We start from the raw sequence: 18,761 nt of genomic DNA on the forward strand, positions 1-18,761 counted from the left end.
AAATGTAATCATTCGCAAATATGTCTACTTATGATAAGGTAAAGGGTTTATGTTTCTGTCTCCATATGATATGGTAAATATATCCAATGCAAAAAAACATCTACATTTAAATTGTATTAATATTAATTTGCATATATTTCCATTTATTCCCACGGAAAGTTTCCACCTCTGAATACTCCCCAAAATGTGCAACCCTAGTGGTACATGGCCATAATACCACGACTAAGTGCTGTATCCAGGCACTCCACGTTGCGTCATATATCAACCACACCCCCTCGGGCCTTATTGTTTAACTATACCAGTGGGGACCGACTGAACCTCATTTGACAACAATTAAGAAAATCTAGTCCCGGTTTCCCAGAAGCATGAGCTCCGTTAGAAACATTGTTCGAACCATTTAGCTTAATGGTTCTAACGATGAACTTAGCCTTTAGATGCTTTTGGGAAACCGGGCCCAGCACAGTTAATGATAAAGATTCTGGATGTAATACAATACGTCAAGTAGCTATATCATTGTGGGCAGTTTTCATAACAGAAAAATACAACATAACACTCTCTCGTTAGAGAATGGAATAATTACATTTGAATTAAGACATCCAAGTGGCTGCATTAAACTATCTCAGTTCACCATATTTATGGTGCAGCTCGTTTCTTGTTGTGACAAGCTGCCAGTGTTTAGCTTTCAGCAAGAACATGTGTAGAGCAGTATACCCTTTGCTCTCATATTCAATGAGGTTCAAATAACATTATCAGATGAAAAACATGCAAAGTAACCCATATTTGAACTTTGTGGTCTGCAGTGCCTCTCCCATCCAGAGCTCCTCTTGCATGCCCTCTATTGATAGTGACTTATACGACAAGCTCCAGTTAATCAGTCAATGATTATCACAGGAGTCATCACCATTATTTCACATTTATTTAACACTATCACCACATGGCCTTGGGGGGACATTTTTACCAATATATACAGCAGTGACATCTATAATGTGAATTGAGCCTTGTCAGACTCCTCTGGATTTCTCTCTGTCATTCTCATACACTACCTTCACCACATGGGGTACTGAAAGTTTAATTCCTAAGAGGTAACGTGAAGAAGGCAAAGAAATAATGGAGAGAGGAACCAGACGGAACATGGCATGTTATCTAAAGCCATTTTCCAAACATAATAGATTAGTGGAATGAATGTAAAATGTAGAATACAGTTTTGTAGTGAATTGCCATGAAAGAAAATATATTACAGAACAGTCTCAACAGCCAATTATTGCAGAATATCCAAGGATATGCAGTAACAACAACCACCAGTATTTCAGTTCTCAAATCATAGCACCATTTTCTCCAATTACATTAGATGATTTTTCCCTCTGGGATACTGTGTGGCCCAGAGCCTAGATAGTGATATATGGCTATGACTGGTGTGACCTATGCCATTCCAACTGCAGTTTATATATACACATCACAAACAGTAAAATACATACATGACGAAAGACAACAAAGACATAACAGATGATACTTACAGTCTGTTACCTAAATACAAAACAATCTGAACATGGAAATGTCATGTCAATGTTCAGGTGGAAAGGTGTCCGTTTGGAAGACCAGAGCCCCCTTGCTCTTCCTTGACACTGCCCCTGACTCCAAGGCCTTCTTCTGGTGGTAGCTTTCTGCCCTCAGTTCCTAAAAGCAGAACTCAAGAGGCGACACTGAGCAACAGGTCCTTGCAATACATGCTCTGCTTCTGAGCTTTCCCCTCTTCCTGCTGCTGATGTTGCTGCAGTCTCTTCAGAGGAGTCTCATCCCCGCAGGGCTTTCGTGCAGACAACACCGAATTCACTGCTGGGTTGATCTTACAGTGTCCTGGAGGAAGGTGCCAGAACAAATAACTAAAACCTTAAGAACACAACTGGAGTAGACACAAACGATGCCACATGAATACACCTTGGGGTTACTGCTGGGTTTTAGTCATCCCGTTTTAAAATAATTTATTGCTAGATAGACATTTCTTTAAATAGAAAAACAGATATTTGCTTTGGGAAAAGCCACAGGCATTAATTCATTCAGTTATGTGAGAAAAGTGAAATGAAGGAGGGCAGCAAAATAAGATGATCTCAGTGAACACTTACATTGTCGGAGGCTGATCCGACTCCTCCACAAAGGGCTAGAAGTTTGGCTTGCTGGGCGGAGACACAACACTGTGACCAAACCTGTACTTCATAGACATCTACAATTGAGCACACACAAATGATGTCAAATAATTTAGCTTACAAATCGTCACGTCACCGGGTCATCACATAAAAAGTCCCATTACTGCGTGTCTCATACCTTCTTTATGTCGCTCCATTTCTCATTCTCCTTAGATCTCAATGGGGGTGGGGCCATCCAAGATTCCAAATTTGGATCAGATGGTCCAGCACTGGCAGCCTTGTAGATCACAGATCACAAGGCGACTGTTTAGACCACTGTTGGCAGGGGCTGGTGCGCCTTGTAACTGTATCCTTAGTGAATTACCTGTGAACAAACAGGAAATATAAGGTAAAACATCATAACAGATTGAAATCTGTTGAACGTCAAAACCTCCATGACATTACACAACCCAACATGACATCTGGTGTTTTAAGATGGCGCTGAAGAGGATGGCTGATGTTTTACATGCCCATAACCAATTGTGCTATTTTTTATATATTTTTTGCGTTGTTTGTAACTTATTATTTTACTTATTTTGTACATAATGTTGCTGCTACCGTCTCTTATGACAGAAAATCATTTCTGGGCATCAGAACTGGGATTACTCACTACGAACTGGAAGAAGCTTTCTCCTTTAACGAGTCCAACGAGAAGGGTATACTGCTCTCCCGGGAACAGGCACAGATCCCCATCATTTGCGTGAAGAGGACGCAGATCGGGCTTCCTTTTGAGAATCAGTAGGGGAGCGAGTAAACTCCCACGGCCATCAATTATATTTGCTAATATGCAATCATTGGATTGGAAAATAAAATTGATGACCTACGATTATCCTACCAACGACATTAAGAACTGTAATATCTTATGTTTCACCGAGTAGTGGCTGAACGACGACACGGATAACATAGAGCTGGTGGGATTCTCAATGCACCGGCAGAACAGAGAAGATATGTCTGGTAAGACGAGGGGTGGGGGTGTGTGTCTTTTTGTCAATAACAGCTGGTGCGCGATGTCTAATATTTAAAAAGGGTAGAGTTATTGCTTGTCTGAGGTAGAGTACCTTATGATAAGCTGTAGACCACACTATCTATATTATTTGTAGCTGTCTATTTACCATCACAGACCGATGCTGGCACTAAGACCGCGCTCAACCAACTCTATAAGGCCATAAGCAAACAAGAAAATGCTCACCCAGAAGCGGCGCTCCTAGTAGCCGGGGACTTTAATGCAGGCAAACTTAAATCAGTTATACCTCGTATTTACCAGCATGTCACATGTGTAACCAGAGAAAAAAAATCCTAGACAACCTTTACTCCACACACAGAGATGCATACAAAGCTCTCCCCTGCCTATTTGGCAAATCTGACCATAATTATATCCTCCTGATTCCAGCTTACAAGCTAAAACAGGAAGTACCAGTGACTCGCTCAATATGGAAGTGGTCAGATGACGCGGATGCTACGCTACAGGGCGGTTTTGCTAGCACAGACTGGAATATGTTCCGGGATTCATCCCATGGCATTGAGGAGTATACCACCTCAGTCATCGGCTTCATGAATAAGTGCATCGATGACGTCGTCCTCACATTGACCGTACAAACATATCCCAACCAGAAGCCATGGATTATAGGCAACATCCCCATCGAGCTAAAGCTGCCGCTTTCAAGGAGCGGGACACTAATCTGGACGCCTATATGAAAATCCGCTATAGATAAATAGAACAATCAATAAATGGGTACATAACCCGACGCACATCAGACATGCACAAGCACTTACAATAAGCAATTCTGGACAAGGACATGGGGGAAACAGAGGGTTAAATACACAACATGTAATTGATGTAATTGAAACCAGGTGTGAGGGAAGACAAGCCAAAACCAATGGAAAATGAAAGGTGGATCGGCGATGGCTAGAAGGCCGGTGACGTCAACCGCCGAACACCGCCCGAACTAGGAGAAGGACCCACTTCCGCGGAAGTCTTGACAGCTACGCCCTCAGACGAACCATCAAACAAGCAAAGCGTCAATACAGGATTAAGATTAAATCCTACTACACCGGCTCTGACGCTCGTCGGATGTGGCAGGGCTTGAAAACTATTACGGACTACAAAGAGAAACCCAGACGCGAGCTGCCCAGTGATGCGAACCTACCAGACGAGCTAAATGCCTTTTATGCTCACTTCGAGGTAAGCAACACTGAAGCATGCACGAGAGCACCAGCTGTACCGGATGACTGTGTGATAACGCTCTCGGTAGCTAATGTGAACAAAACCTTTAAACAGGTCAACAGTCACAAAGCCGCTGGGCCAGACGGATTACCAGGACGTGTACTTAAAGCTTCCGCGGACCAACTGGCAAGAGTCTTCACTGACATTTTCAACCTCTCCCTGACTGAGTCTGTAATACCTACATGTTTCAAATAGACTACCATAGTCCCTGTGCCCAAGGAAGCGAAGGTGACCTGCCTAAATGATTACCACCCTGTGGCACTCATGTCGGTAGCCATGACGTGCATTGAAAGGCTGGTCAAGACTCACATCAACAGCATCCTCCCGGACACCCTAGACCCATTCCAATTCGCATACCATCCCAACAGATGACGCAATCTCAATTGCACTCCACAACGCCCTTTCTCACCTGGACAAAAGGAACACGTGAGAATGCTGTTAATCGACTACAGCTCAGCATTCAACACCATATTGCCCATAAAGCTGCTTGTTTGTTACCTATGCATAGTCACTTCACCCCCACCTACATGTACAGATTACCTCAACTAGCCTGTACCCCTGCACACTGACTGGTACCAGAGCCACCTCCTGTATATCGCCTTGTTATTCTTATTGTGTTACTTTTTACTTGGTAAATACTTTATTCTTCTAGAACTGCACTGTTGGTTAAGGGCTTGTAAGTAAGCATGTAGCCGATGTGAGCAAGACCTTTAAACAGGTCAACATTCACAAAGCCAGATGGATTACCAGGACGTGTACTCAAAGCATACGCAGACCAACTGGCAAGTGTCTTCACTGACATTTTCAACCTCTCCCTGATTGAGTCTGTAATACCTACATGCTTCAAGCAGACCACCATAATCCTTGTGCCCAAGGCAGCGAAGTTAACCTGCGTAAATGATTACCGCCCCGTAGCACTCACGTCGGAAGCCATGAAGTGCTTTGAAAGGCTGGTCATGGCTGACATCAACAGCATCCTCCCAGATACCCTAGACCCACTCCAATTCGCATACCGCCCCAACAGATCCACAGATGACGCAATCTCAATCGACCTCCACACTGCTCTTTCCCACCTGGACAAAAGGAACACCTATGTGAGAATGCTGTTCATTGACTATAGCTCAGTGTTCAACACCATAGTGCCCACGAAGCTCATCACTAAGCTAAGGACCCTGGGACCAAACACCTCCCTCTGCAACTGGATCCTGGTAAGGGTAGGCAACAACTAGTCTGCCACGCTGATCCTCAGCACGGGGGCCCCTCAAGGGTGTGTACTTAATCCCCTCCTGTACTCCCTGTTCACCCACGACTGCGCGGCCAAACAAGACTCCAACAACATCATTAAGTTTGCTGACGACACAACAGCTTCTACCCCCAAGCCTGCTGAACAATTAATCAAATGGCCACCGGACTATTACATTGACCCCCCCCCCCTCCATGTGTTTTGTACACTGCTGCTACTCACTGTTGATTATCTATGCATAGTCACTTCACCCCTACCTACATGTACAAATTACCTTTAACCGGTACCCCCTGTATATAGCTTCATTATTGTTATGTTAGTGTTACTTTTTATAATTTTTTACTTTAGTTTATTTGGTAAATATTTCTTAACTCTTCTTGAACTGCACTGTTGTAAGTAAGCATTTCCCTATAAGGTCTACACTTGCTGTATTCGGCAAGTGACAAATAAAGTTTGATTTGATTTGTTGGGGCGGAATGCGAATTGGAGCGGGTCCAGGGTGTATGGTGTTGATATGTGCCATGACCATCATTTCAAAGCATTTCATGGCTACAGATGTGAGTGCTATGGGCGACAGTCATTTAGACAGGTTACCTTGGTGTTCTTGGGCATAGGGACTACGGTGGTCTGCTTGAAACATGAAGGTATTACACACTGGGTCAGGAAGAGGTAGAAAATGTCAGTGAAGACATGCCAGCTGGTAACTATGTTAACAGTCTGATGTTCAGACAAACACAAACAATGTAAAGCCACTCAAGGACATATTGCACAACTTGTAATGCTTTACAAAGCAAGTAGCAAGCAAGATGTCAACCATTATACAATGGGTGGTTTAATTCTGGATGCTGATTGGTTAAAGCTGCATTCAAGTCCGTGTCTATTCCACAAGTTACCACCAGCTAAGGCTATGACACAGACAGAAAAGGTAACCCAGACAAGTCACATGGGCTATAAAGCTGAAGCATCCCTTGGAACATTTTCTCACCACCAAATATGGTAGTGAGAGGAAGTCCATTTGGGGGTAGTGGGAAAGGATGGAACTAGAGCTGTGTTCGAATACCCATAGTAATACTGTATACTACATACTTAATGAGTATATACACTCCATACTATAAATTCATTTTAGTATAGTGTAAATCAGGGGTCCCCAAACTTTTTCCTGTGAGGGCCACATAACTTTTCCCTTCTCTGATGGGGGGCCGGTGTCAGTTTGTAACAGAAAAAGTGTGACGATCGTAGGGGAGCTTAAAAAATGTATTGTTTTCCAGAAAGCCACACATAACCAAATAACCCTTTCCAGGTTCTTTACAGAAAAAAAGTCAGGAAACAAATAATAACACTATTAATGAAATAAATAATAACTAAATAACCCTCTCTGAGTTCTTCACAGAAAAAACAGGAAATAAATAATAACTAAATAACTCTCTCTGGGTTCTTCATAGAAAAAAAAGCCATGGAACATTAACTTTCTGTCGTGCCATGCACAATCTTAACAGATAAAAGTTCAGCTCAGTTGTCAGAGCAGAATCTCTCTGACACATATGAGCAGTCTCTTAAAGTTCTTGTGTTCCTTCCTTATAATCCTTTTGTAGGTTCCAGTAGGCTTGTAGACACCGCTGTTTGCAGCTCTCTCTCATCAACTTCCCTGTGAAAACCACAAAAGAAGCAGGTTGAGAAACTGAACTAAGTGATACAGCACCTACACAGCACAATACATTTCACTACCAGTATGGTTGTAAAGATGGATTTTATCCCAGTAGATTTTATTATGATTATATTTGTTTATGCTCAGAATGACTCATTCAAGTCAGAAAAGTGAGCTTACCTATGTATGTTCATCAGTGTGAACTGTGGGCCTGCATCTGGCTGGTGAGAAGTTGAATATCAGGTTCCATTCTAGTTACAGCCAGTCTCAAGCACTGATGCAAATGTTCATCTGTCAATCTTGATCTCATCGGGGTTTTCAGCAGTTTCATGCTTTTCTCGCAGATATACGTGCTGCCAAAAACTGTGGACATTTTCATTGCGTGTTTTTTGATGTTTGGATATGTGTCGTTTGGGAGGGCGGCATAGAAGTCAATGAGACTGTTGGGCTTGAATGCGTCTTTCAGAACATCACAGTTCTGTAACTCAGCCAACTCAAACTGATATGAAGGCTGGGCTTCATCAATGTCGGCAACAAAGGGGTTCTGAAAAAGACGGATTTCTTTTGCATGAACATGTAGTTCACTGAATCGCACACCGAACTCCGCCTTCAGCATTTCCAGTGCTTTCAAGCACTTTTCAGCTGGGAACGGGACCGCTGGGTTCTCTGTCGACATGTTTTGGGTAGCAGGAAGATGGACGAAGTTGCGCTTTTTCACTTGTTCCAAAAGCAGCGCTAATTTCACCTCAAATGCTTTTATGTGTGAATACATGTCGCAAATGAGTTTCCCCTCGCCTTGTAGCTGCAAGTTAAGGCTGTTAAGTATTTCTGTCACGTCTGTTAAAAATGCGAGGTGCCATTTCCATTCTGGGTCGTAAATGAAGAAATGCGTTAATTTCGGGTAGCAGCTCGTAAAAACGCCTCAAAACTCTGCTCAGCCATCGGACCTCTGTGTAGTACAGCACATCTCCGTGCGTAGACTCCAGTTCAGACAGGAATTCTTGGAACTGCCTGTGTTTAAGTCCCTTTGCTCTGATGAAGTTTATGCACGACACCACAACCTTCATTACAGAATCCCACTTCAAAACTTTGCAGCACAGTGCTTGCTGGTGAATTAGGCAGTGGACTCGTAGCGGGGCGGTGAGACCCCTTTTTTCCAACTCCCGGTTCATGCGTCCTATTAGACCGCGAGTTTCGCCCACCATGCTAGGAGCCCCGTCAGTCGTGATGCTAGCTAGCTTTGACCAGTCCAGGTCCAACTTCTCCATGGTTTGGCACACTTTGTCAAAAATATCCTCTCCCGTTGTAGTCCCTTTGAGACTTTGGAGGGCTGCCAGCTCCTCGCATATCTCAAAGTTTGCGCTAACTCCACGAATAAAAATGAGCAGTTGCGCTGTGTCTTGCACGTCCGTGCTCTCATCCAGTGCTAATGAAAAAAGTCAAATTCTTTCGTCTTCTGCTGCAGCTGGGCATATACATTACTCCCGATTTCTTCAACGCGTCTGGTGATTGTACTCGCCGACAGACTTACGGCATTAAATGCATCTTTCTTCTCGGGACACACCTCCTCCGCGACAGCATCCATACATTTCTTAACAAACTCTCCGTCAGTGAAAGGCTTACCGCTTCTTGCTATCAGTTTAGCAACCCGAAAGCTGGCCCGAACGGATGCCTGGTTCAGCTGAGCTTGGCGTACAAATGTATTCTGCTGAGATAGTAGTCCACTTTTTAGCTTTGAGAGTTTGTCTGCTCGTATTTGGCCTTGCAAGCTATCGGACTTGTCTTTGTGACGGGATTCATAGTGTCGGCGAAGATTGTATTCTTTGAATACCGCCACCGTCTCTTGACAGATGAGACAAACAGCCTTTTCTTTGCATTGAACAAAAAAAAAATTGTTTGTCCACTGCAGGTTAAATACCCTGCATTCTGAATCAATTTTTCTCTTACCTAACCTTTTCGCCATTATTCCGTTCTCTCTTTGACAGGGCCGGGCCTAGGATTTTTTTTCTGGAGGCCAAATAGGAAAAAAATTCGATAGCGTCTCTGGTATTGTTCAGAGGGCCGGGCCAAATGTGCTGACGGGCCGTATCCGGCCCGCGGGCCGTAGTTTGGTGACCACTGGTGTAAATGAACATTATCCTTTCAGTTGAGTGTACTAGCGCTTCGCCTGTCTGCCGGAAGTTGATGCTGTTGCTATGCAACCTGTCTTGCTATAAAAAAATGTTTTACTTCGGGTGTGTTCGTAAATTCAATCGGGAGGAGGCTGAACAATAGAACGAGTCAAAATTCACCCAAGGCTGAAAAACAGCAAAAGGACGTTGGCTAAGCTGGAACACTAGCACGAGGCCATAGCAAATGAATGGAATCACATGTTCGCAGAGCCTGTTTTGACTAGAGTGATGCTTAGACTTCCATTTCGCCTAAATGGCACCAAAAAATGTATCCCTCTTTATTTTACCACTACAATCTGTTCACCGGACGAAACTGGAAAAAAAAAACTTGTGTAGAAGTAAACATCCGCACCTAGATGGTGTCAATCTATAAACAATGTGAGCGGGTCTCATTGCCAACAATAGCGAAGCAGGCAGTGTGACGTATAACAATAAACTGGGAATAGAATGTTCGGAAGGCGAGTTGGTGCCACAATGCTCAATAAAACTAATAGGAGCTGGCAGGGTGAAAATTGCCCTAAAATAAGCCGTTTTTTCGTGATTACTTCAAAACAACAGCAAGCAGCTGGGAAATATGTTAATATTATGAAACTGGGCTCCACGGCAGATGCAATGAACTAGTTATCAGAAAAAAAGTGTTTCATGTTTCCAGCGTATCTGGAGTGCCCTCTGGCGTTCGTAAATTCAGAGCGTCCATGACGCACTGGCCGAGGAGTAGGGTTAATCCGACTCACAACGGCAGTCAAGCACCCTTGCTAACTGGCTAACGTCGTTGGCTAGCTTGCTAGCTACTTCCAGACACAAATGACACCTCACTCTGACCATTTTGCTCGCCCAGCAGAGCTGATTAGGCTGTTTATATGTTGTCCAAAAAGTTGGAGACTGTGCTGCTGGAAACAATTTAATGACACCGGCCATATTCAACGTCAGGCGTTGATGTATTTTGGCGAATTTAGTAAGACATCCTGGAACTTTTGGCATACTAACTATATCCATACTATGACCAATAAGAACACTACATACTCAATTTAGTCACAAATAGTACAGTTAGTATGAGTATTTGGGTGAATCTGGCCAGACATTCTGATAATTTTCTCATTGATGTAACATATGATCAATACATTTATGTTCCAAAATCTAGCATCTGATAGGAAGTGCAATACGTTTTATAGACTTTAAATTGAGTTGTTTAGGAGTGCAAGGTCGAATTGATTTATGCACACCGCACACACGTCACAGTAAATGTATGCAAATACTTGCTACATGCCAATAGGATCTCGCTTGCTCGTGCTTCACTTTGCCCACCTCCTTGCTTCATTTGTTCCCATTGTAAACGACACCGATGAACTATATTGGGTTAGTTATATATAGATCTTTATAATACATTCATTCGCCTATGACGTTGAAATGATTATTACCTTCTCATCAGATCAATCAGGCAATTTGTCCACTGTAAAAAAAAAATGTAAAAGCAAGACATTCTCCCCTTTATTTTAGACTTGCATTTGGTTTTCGACAACCTTGCGGTCTCTCCGACATTGTAACATTTTTGCAAAAGCACTTAACTAGCTAGCTTCAGTAGCAAGTCAGCTAGACAACAAAAAAACAGCTAGCTAACGTTAGCATTATTAGCCATAGTAGCTAGTTAACGTTACTACAAAGCTGGGTTTCCAAATTGTATTAGGCTAACGTTATATAAAAGAGATCTTACCCTGTTTAGTAAATAGCTATATATTTAATTTATGTTTTGTCAAAGTTCAATAACACTAAGTCTTGTCATTTTTCCTGCTGGTTGCTCATGTCGCGTTCAAATCAACTGGAAACTCGGAATTCTCTGACTTCCTGGAACTCGGAGGGAAAAAATCGATTTGAATGGTCATGCATTTCGGGAAGTCAGGTCTCTCCCTAGAGCTCAGACTTTCCGACCTAAAGATCACTGACGCCATGATTTAACATCGTGTTTTTTTTCGACTTCCCAGTTGTTTTAAACGCAGCATCATTTCACTTCCTCTGTATATTTTTGAACTTTGAACAGAACCTTGAGAAAATTTGGACGACGTTGATTGGATGGTCAAGCCCAATGACGTGAGCAAACGTGTAGTCCTAAACAAGAAACGAGTTTGAAAAAAAGTTGTTGTATCAACAACTTCCTGTACATTCAGTGAGCGATGTCTTAGAAACATAAACATAATTACTAAATTCGGTAAAATGGACAACCGTTGTTATTGTTGTTCATCAAAGTTCACTCTCTTCAGGAAGGTTTGTTTGTGCCCCCTTACCCTACTCCCTTTACGTTTTTGTAGTTGGATATTTTTATTCCATGTGTAACTGTGTTCTCGTATGTGTCGAACTGCTTTGCTTTATCTTGGCCAGGTCCCAGTTGTAAATGAGAACTTGTTCTCAACTAGCCTACCTGGTTAAATAAAGGTGTAAAATATATATATATATATATATTTTAAATGCTACATGCTTTATGTCCCTACCAGCCTATGGTGTATTTCTTTGTAGGCTGTAGCCTTGAAATAATATATCCTAAATAATTCATTTTCATTATTTATCAGGCTCCCTGTCTGGCTCCTGACCTATTTAGAGTGTTTATATGCTGTTTAATATGACATGTAGCCTATTTGAAATTATGTTTGCTTCATACGTTCACCTTTTCAATGTTTATTCAACTACTTTTCATTCAAATCCATATGGTTTGGTTTCAATACTTCAAAATCAATTGGTAGGTCCAGGTAGTCACAAAAATAGATGGGTGTTGGTTAAATTGTGATTTTCAATGAATGAATGGAGTTTTTTTCCCCCTGTGCGCCTGGAGTGGTTTTTAGTGGAGCAGTAGGAAAGGACATAGATTGCCGGAGCCGTGAACAAGCACCATTCCATGAGCTATGTATGAGCAGGACTTTCAACCACTCAACTCCGCTCACATACTCTGGTGGGGATGCATCCCAACCTAATTTTAGATAGTGCTACTTTTCATAACCACAAGAGGCTGCTGTTTTTAACTCATTCCCAGCTCACGGAATAAGCTGCATTGAGGCCAGTGGCTACAACATACCTCCTGAGCACAGTGGTGCAAAAAACACAGAAATGACAGCTGCCCACAAGAAACAGGTAATAAATATGCAGTCCTTTTTGAACACACACTTCAAAGGCTGCATTTACACAGGAAGCTCAATTCACATCTTTAGACAATTATTTACATGTCTGATACCTATCATATTTTTCCCCTATTATGTAAAAGGCAAAAAAACACATGGAATCGGATATTTGAACTTCATACCACCTCCATATGTGGACCTCAATCGTGATACAAACCCGATCCTCCATATGCAACCTTTGTCTGGATGCTCAGATCAGATATTGTTTTGCTCCTATATGTTTTTTGTGTGTGTTATTTTTCACATAACCAGATGTTACTATAAAAACCACTCCCAATAACAACAGTGCCAGTAAATGTGCATTGCATCTGTGCTACTTCAAAGGCTACATCAGTGTGAATGCGCAAATTGAATATGGGTCACATGTAAAAATCTTACTGAGGACAATCAGAAAAAAACATCAGATATAGAAAGAAAATCAGATTTGAGTTCTTAGAGTGGCGGTGTAAACACAGCCAAAGAATCCCACAAATAAAACAGACAGTAAAAGCACAAAATGAAGTATATATTTATTTGATCTATGTTTAAGACACCAGTTCTATCGTGTTCATCATCGAGGACCCCAGCAGCTGCCCTGGCCAGTCAGGCTTCAGACAGTGATGAGGATGAGCTTCCCTGGTGCTGCATCTGTAATCAGGAGACCTCCATCCGCTGTCACACCTGTGATGGGGATCTTTTACTGCAACCGCTGCTTCAGGTACTGCACAATACTAATACTACTACTACTACTATGGCCACATATCTATGCAATGATTTACAAGAAAGTGAAGTTCGTCCCTGTGCTTGTCATTGTTTTTTCGAAACATGACCTAGATAAATCTTGTATAAACTTCTGCCATTCTGCAGAGCAACACATGTATTTAGTATGTTAAATTATCAATCTGCTCTCTGTTTCCCCAGGGAGTGCCATGATATGTATGACAGGAAAGAGCACCACACAGCTACAGTAGTTACACGGCACCTAAGAAAAACAAAAGGACGACGACGTGAGACTGCAGGGGCTGGCATCAGTGTTTCTTGGAGTCACTCTAAAAGATGTGTCCTATACCTTTTAAGAGGCTGGACAGTATTCTTGGAATTCTGCAGGATCACAAAGAGAAGGCTTATCCAAACACTACTACCTGTCTTTAGGGTTGAAAAATTCCAGTAACTTTCCCAAAGTGCCCTGGTTTTCCAGAAATCCTGGTTGGGAGATTGCTGGAATTATGAGGGAATAAGCAGGTGTGTAAAGTCCTTAAGTAAAAAAAAATAGTTTAAAAGTACTACTTAAGTAGTTTTTTGGGGTATCTGTACTGTACTTTACTATTTATATTTTTGACAACTTTTTCTTCACTACATTCCTAAAGAAAATAATGTACTTTTTACTCCATACATTTTCCCTGACACCCAAAAGTACTTTTTATTTTACTGGATGACATTCACTTGTACTTGAGACATTTTCTATTAAAGTACATTTACTAGGGATATGACATCATTGGCCAATATCAGATATTTCCTTGCCAAAAAAACGATACCGATAACCAATGTTTAACATTTTAGTGGCCATTTAAGCATTCTAGTGCAGTTAAATAGTTGAAACACTCACACACACTGACCAAAAAGTTATTTTGTTGGCATTTACGTATGTCCCCATTACCTGTAAAACCTCATCAAAACCTATTTCTTTCACTTACTTGCTGTGCTGTTTCCTTGTCCATTTGTTCAGTCTGAACCAGGATTTCATCATACATGTCAAGCAGTGAAGTTTCAGCTCTGTCTGTCTGTGGCCTCTCTTCCTCGGTGTGCACTGTCACTGAGTCCGTTTCCATCTTGTCCAGCTGTGTCTTTAACATTTCACGTAAACCCTGTTTCTTGTCTGCATCGAAGTAGCGGTCCTTGTACCTAGCATCTAGCATGGTGGCAACACAGTAGAGGCTCAGAGAGAATGTCACCGAATCGCTTGTTCACAGCCTCTAGTAGAGTACTTTTCCAAGTTACCCCAACGGTCTGTGTTGGCATTTTTGTTGAGCAGGCGTTTCAATGCCTTGACAGGGTATCACGTCTGCTGCAGACGCAGTTGAGCTTATTTCTCGATTCAGTTGTTTGAATGGAGTTAAGAGTGTTCATGTTTCCAAGTGTCAAACATGTTCTCAAATGCCATTGAAATGGCAGCAGTGGTATGAGAACCAGCACATTCTTGAGCATGCAATACGGCTTTCCTCAATACGAAATCCTCGTCGACCCACTGTGCTGTCAGACTCCTAATGCTAATGGGGCCGACATCGCTGGTCCAAATGTCAGTCGTGAAGCCAATAGCAGTGACGCCCATAGATGTGAGTTTCAACAATACTGTTTAACTCCGGTAGTGTAACATCTGAAAAATAGCAGCTACTTGGTAGTGTGTAACAGTGCTCGACCAGTCGGCGAAAGCCAACATCATCAACGACAGAACGGTTGATTGTCAAGGGCAATGAATTCCATTATCTTGGCGTTAATGGATTTCGCCTTTGAGGTGTCTCGCTGAAATTTTCTTACTCTTTCAAATGACTGCTCGACTTGATGACTGCTCGATACACACAGCAGACATTGTGGGCTAGGTTAGGAATGCTGTGTGGCGCTATATTTTTTTGTGGCGGCATTACGTCATCTACCTGAGTTACATAGGTATGCAGGTCAGCTTTGACATCGGTTTTGCACATCGGCGTTAAACTAGACATCGAGCCGATGTTGTCATTTTTAGCTAATATCGGTCGATTCCAATATGCTTACCGATATATCGTGCATCCCTAATCTTTACTTTTACTTAAGTATGACAATTGGGTACGTTTACCGCCACTGGTAATAAGAATTAAATCCGGTAATCCTCGTAAAACCAGGGAACTTTTGGAAAGTTACAAGAATTTTGCAACCCTGCAGTGCATTCGGAAAGTATTCAGACCCCTTCCATTTTTCCAAGTTTTGTTACAGCCTTATTCTAAAATGGATTAATAAAAAAAATGTCCTCATCAATCTACACACAATAGCCCATAATGACAAAATGAAAACAGGTTTGTAGAAATGTTACCTAATTTATTCACTAAATTCAGTAAATTAGGTAACTAAAAAACAGAAATACCATATTTACATAATTATTCAGGTGCTTTGCCTATGAGACTTGAAATTGAGCTCAGGTGCATCCTGTTTCCATTGATCATCCTTGAGATGTTTCTACAATTTCATTAGAGTTCACTTGTGGTAAATTCAATTGATTGGAGATTATTTGGAAAGGCACATATAAGGTCCCACAGTTGACAGTGCATGTTAGAGCAAAAACCACGCATTGAGGTCTAAGGAATTGTCCGTAGAGCTCCGAGACAGAATTGTGTCGAGGCACAGATTTGGGGAAGAGTACCAAAACATTTCTGCAGCATTGAAGGTCCCCATGAACACAGTGGCTTCCATCATTCTTAAATGGAAGAAGTTTGAAACAACCAACTCTTCCTAGAGCTGTTTGCCCAGCCAAACTGTCATTATGGGGTATTGTGTGTAGATTGATGAGGGGAAAAAATACAATTAATTTTAGAATAAGGCTGTAACGTAACAAAATTTGGAAAATTCGAGGGGTCTGAATACTTTACAAATGCATTGTACCTGTCTTACAAAAAGACTAAGAAGAAACCCTGATTATGTTGCTAATCTAGTGAAATACATAGTAATCTGTCAAGTGTAGTTATAGATTTCTTCTAAATGGCTATACTATGAGTAACATTATGGGGTTTCATTAGCATAATTTAATGCTTGCGATTGGCTACATAACTGTGTTGTAGATTCACTTGACATTCACAGATCAGTAATCCAATCAGTCAATTACTTGTGGACTGTATTGCCAGTATTGATTTACATTTAATTTGTGAGGTTAGTCTAATTTACTCTCACAAAATGTTTAACATTATTGTATTTTAGCATTACCCATCCTAACCATTTTGGATTTTGGTCCAATGAAATAAAGTAGTCTGGGCAATTTGATGTGCTACCTCAATTGTAGCGCACTTGAAATGGCTTGCAGATTTCGTATTATATTGTCATGATACTGAGATAGATGTTGAGTTGGTAACAACACAGACTCATGCACGTTGCACAAACACAATTTGCTTATTTGGGAGGATGTACGGTCCCAGACAACTCAGCTTCTCACTAGAGGCTCACAGAGGAGCCAGTATAAAAGGATTAGTGAAGGCTTTGTTTTAGTTTGTCAGGCTGCATAGTCTGTGTTATGATCCGTCTTTGGCTGGGACTCTGACATGATTGTTGTTTTTCCTGTAGCTGTGTGTAATGTAGATCTAAGGGATGTAAACAATGTGTTTATGAGAGTTTTTTTTAAATTATGTCCTGATAGCTTTTTTGCAATGTTCCCTACTTCTCACACCACTAATATCATAACTATATAACACTGTCACTCTTTTGTCATACCCCGCTAGGGGTTCTCCACTCATACATTAGGACAGCCACAGTTTCAGAAAGGTTGGAGAGAGGATTTTTTAGGAGAGATTCTGTCGTGAAAACCTTTACCAGATTACTGTCTGGGTCATCTGGAGAGCCATAATGAATCTCACCTCAAGGGATTTAGTCCATTAAGACCCAAATAGAGGCCCCTCTGTGTTTGCCTAACTTTTCTATCCCACACAATGACCACAGACAGGAAATGGACAGGCATAATGGATGCAGATACAGATAATGGACCACCTTTTTGTAACATTTGTTATCTGTGATTCTGATATGCTGTCATTTCAATCAAGTCCCTTGTTTCAATTAGACAATACCTCACAAAGAATACATTTAGAGTAACAAGTGTGAATGACAATTTTGAGTAAAATGTTATTGGTCGCATACACATAAAGCAGATGTTTTTGCAGTTGTAGCGAAATTCTTGTAAAGTGAAATGTACAGTGCATATATATACTGTATATATATATATATATATATATATAAGATCAGTTGAAGTCGGAAGTTCACATACACTTAGGTTGGCTTCATTTAAACTAGTTTTTCAACCACTCCACAAATTTCTTGCTAACAAACTATAGTTTTTTGCAGGTTTGTTAGGACATCTACTTTGCATGACACAATTTTTCCAAAAATCGTTTAAAAACAGATTATTTCACATATAATTCACTGTATCACAATTCCAGTGGGTCAGAAGTTTACATACACTAAGTTGACTGTGCCTTTAAACAGCTTGAGAAATTCCAGAAAATGTGTTCATGCCTTTAGAAGCTTCTGATAGGCTAATTGACATCATTTGAGTCAATTGGAGGGGTACCTGTGGATGTATTTCAAGGCCTACCTTCAAACTCAGTGCCTATTTGCTTGACATCATGGGAAAATCAAAAGAAATCAGCCAAGACATCAGGAAACAATTGTTGACCTCCGCAAGTCTGGTTCATCCTTGGGAGCAATTTTCAAACGCCTGAAGGTACCACGTTCATCTGTACAAACAATAGTTCGCAGGTATAAATACCATGGGACCACGCAGCCATCATACCGCTCAGGAAGGAGACGCGTTCTGTCTCCTAGAGATGAACGTACCTTGGTGCGAAAAGTGCAAATCAATCCCAGAACAACTGCAAAAGACCTTGTGAAGATGCTTGAGGAAACGGGTACAAAAGTATATATCTGGGGTAAAACAAGTCCTATATCGACATAACCTGAAAGGCTGCTCAGCAAGGAAGAAGCCACTGCCAAAAATACACCATAAAAAAGCCAGACTACGGTTTGCAACTACACATGGGGACAAAGATCATACTTTTTGGAGAACTGTCCTTTGGTCTGACGAAAAAAATATATATAACTGTTTGGCCATAATGACCAGGGTTGCAAAGAAAAATCCATATCTCAGACTGGCCTATGAAAAGAAAAGATTAAGATTGGCAAAAGAACACAGACACTGGACAGAGGAACTCTGCCTAGAAGGCCTCTTCACTGTTGATGTTGAGACTGGTGTTTTGTGGGTACTATTTAATGAAGCTGCCAGTTGAGGACTTGTGAGGCATCTCAAACTAGACAATGTAATGTACCTGTCCTCTTGCTCAGTTATGTACCCACTCCTCTTTCTATTCTGTTTAAAGCCCGTTTGCGCTGTTCTGTGAAGGGAGTAGTACACAGCGTTGTACGAGATC

At 41.5% G+C, this 18,761-nt stretch overlaps 2 long non-coding RNA genes across 7 annotated transcripts; one reads left to right on the forward strand and one right to left on the reverse strand.

The window, feature by feature from the left end:
- Positions 1-901: 901 nt before the first annotated feature.
- On the reverse strand, positions 902-11,487 carry LOC115138445 (uncharacterized). 5 transcript variants are annotated; one of them, XR_010465400.1, is made up of 5 exons: positions 11,175-11,487; positions 10,882-10,913; positions 2,320-2,905; positions 2,121-2,218; positions 902-1,854 (listed from the first exon to the last, which is right to left on the reverse strand). It is a non-coding gene; the product is annotated as an uncharacterized LOC115138445 (long non-coding RNA). The 5 variants fall into 5 exon arrangements; XR_003864948.2 differs by lacking the exons at positions 10,882-10,913; positions 11,175-11,487 and adding an exon at positions 7,473-10,875 and having other exon boundaries at positions 2,320-2,505; positions 2,791-7,292; XR_010465399.1 differs by having other exon boundaries at positions 10,882-11,486.
- A 108-nt stretch (positions 11,488-11,595) lies between these two features.
- Positions 11,596-17,097, forward strand: LOC115138958 (uncharacterized). Of its 2 annotated transcripts, XR_003865038.2 has the most exons (4): positions 11,596-11,722; positions 12,483-12,580; positions 13,157-13,324; positions 13,528-17,097. It is a non-coding gene; the product is annotated as an uncharacterized LOC115138958 (long non-coding RNA). The 2 variants fall into 2 exon arrangements; XR_003865037.2 differs by having other exon boundaries at positions 11,596-12,580.
- The last annotated feature ends 1,664 nt before the right edge of the window (positions 17,098-18,761 follow it).

Source organism: Oncorhynchus nerka, linkage group LG12 (genome assembly GCF_034236695.1).
Source record: "Oncorhynchus nerka isolate Pitt River linkage group LG12, Oner_Uvic_2.0, whole genome shotgun sequence".
Taxonomy (NCBI): domain Eukaryota; kingdom Metazoa; phylum Chordata; class Actinopteri; order Salmoniformes; family Salmonidae; genus Oncorhynchus; species Oncorhynchus nerka.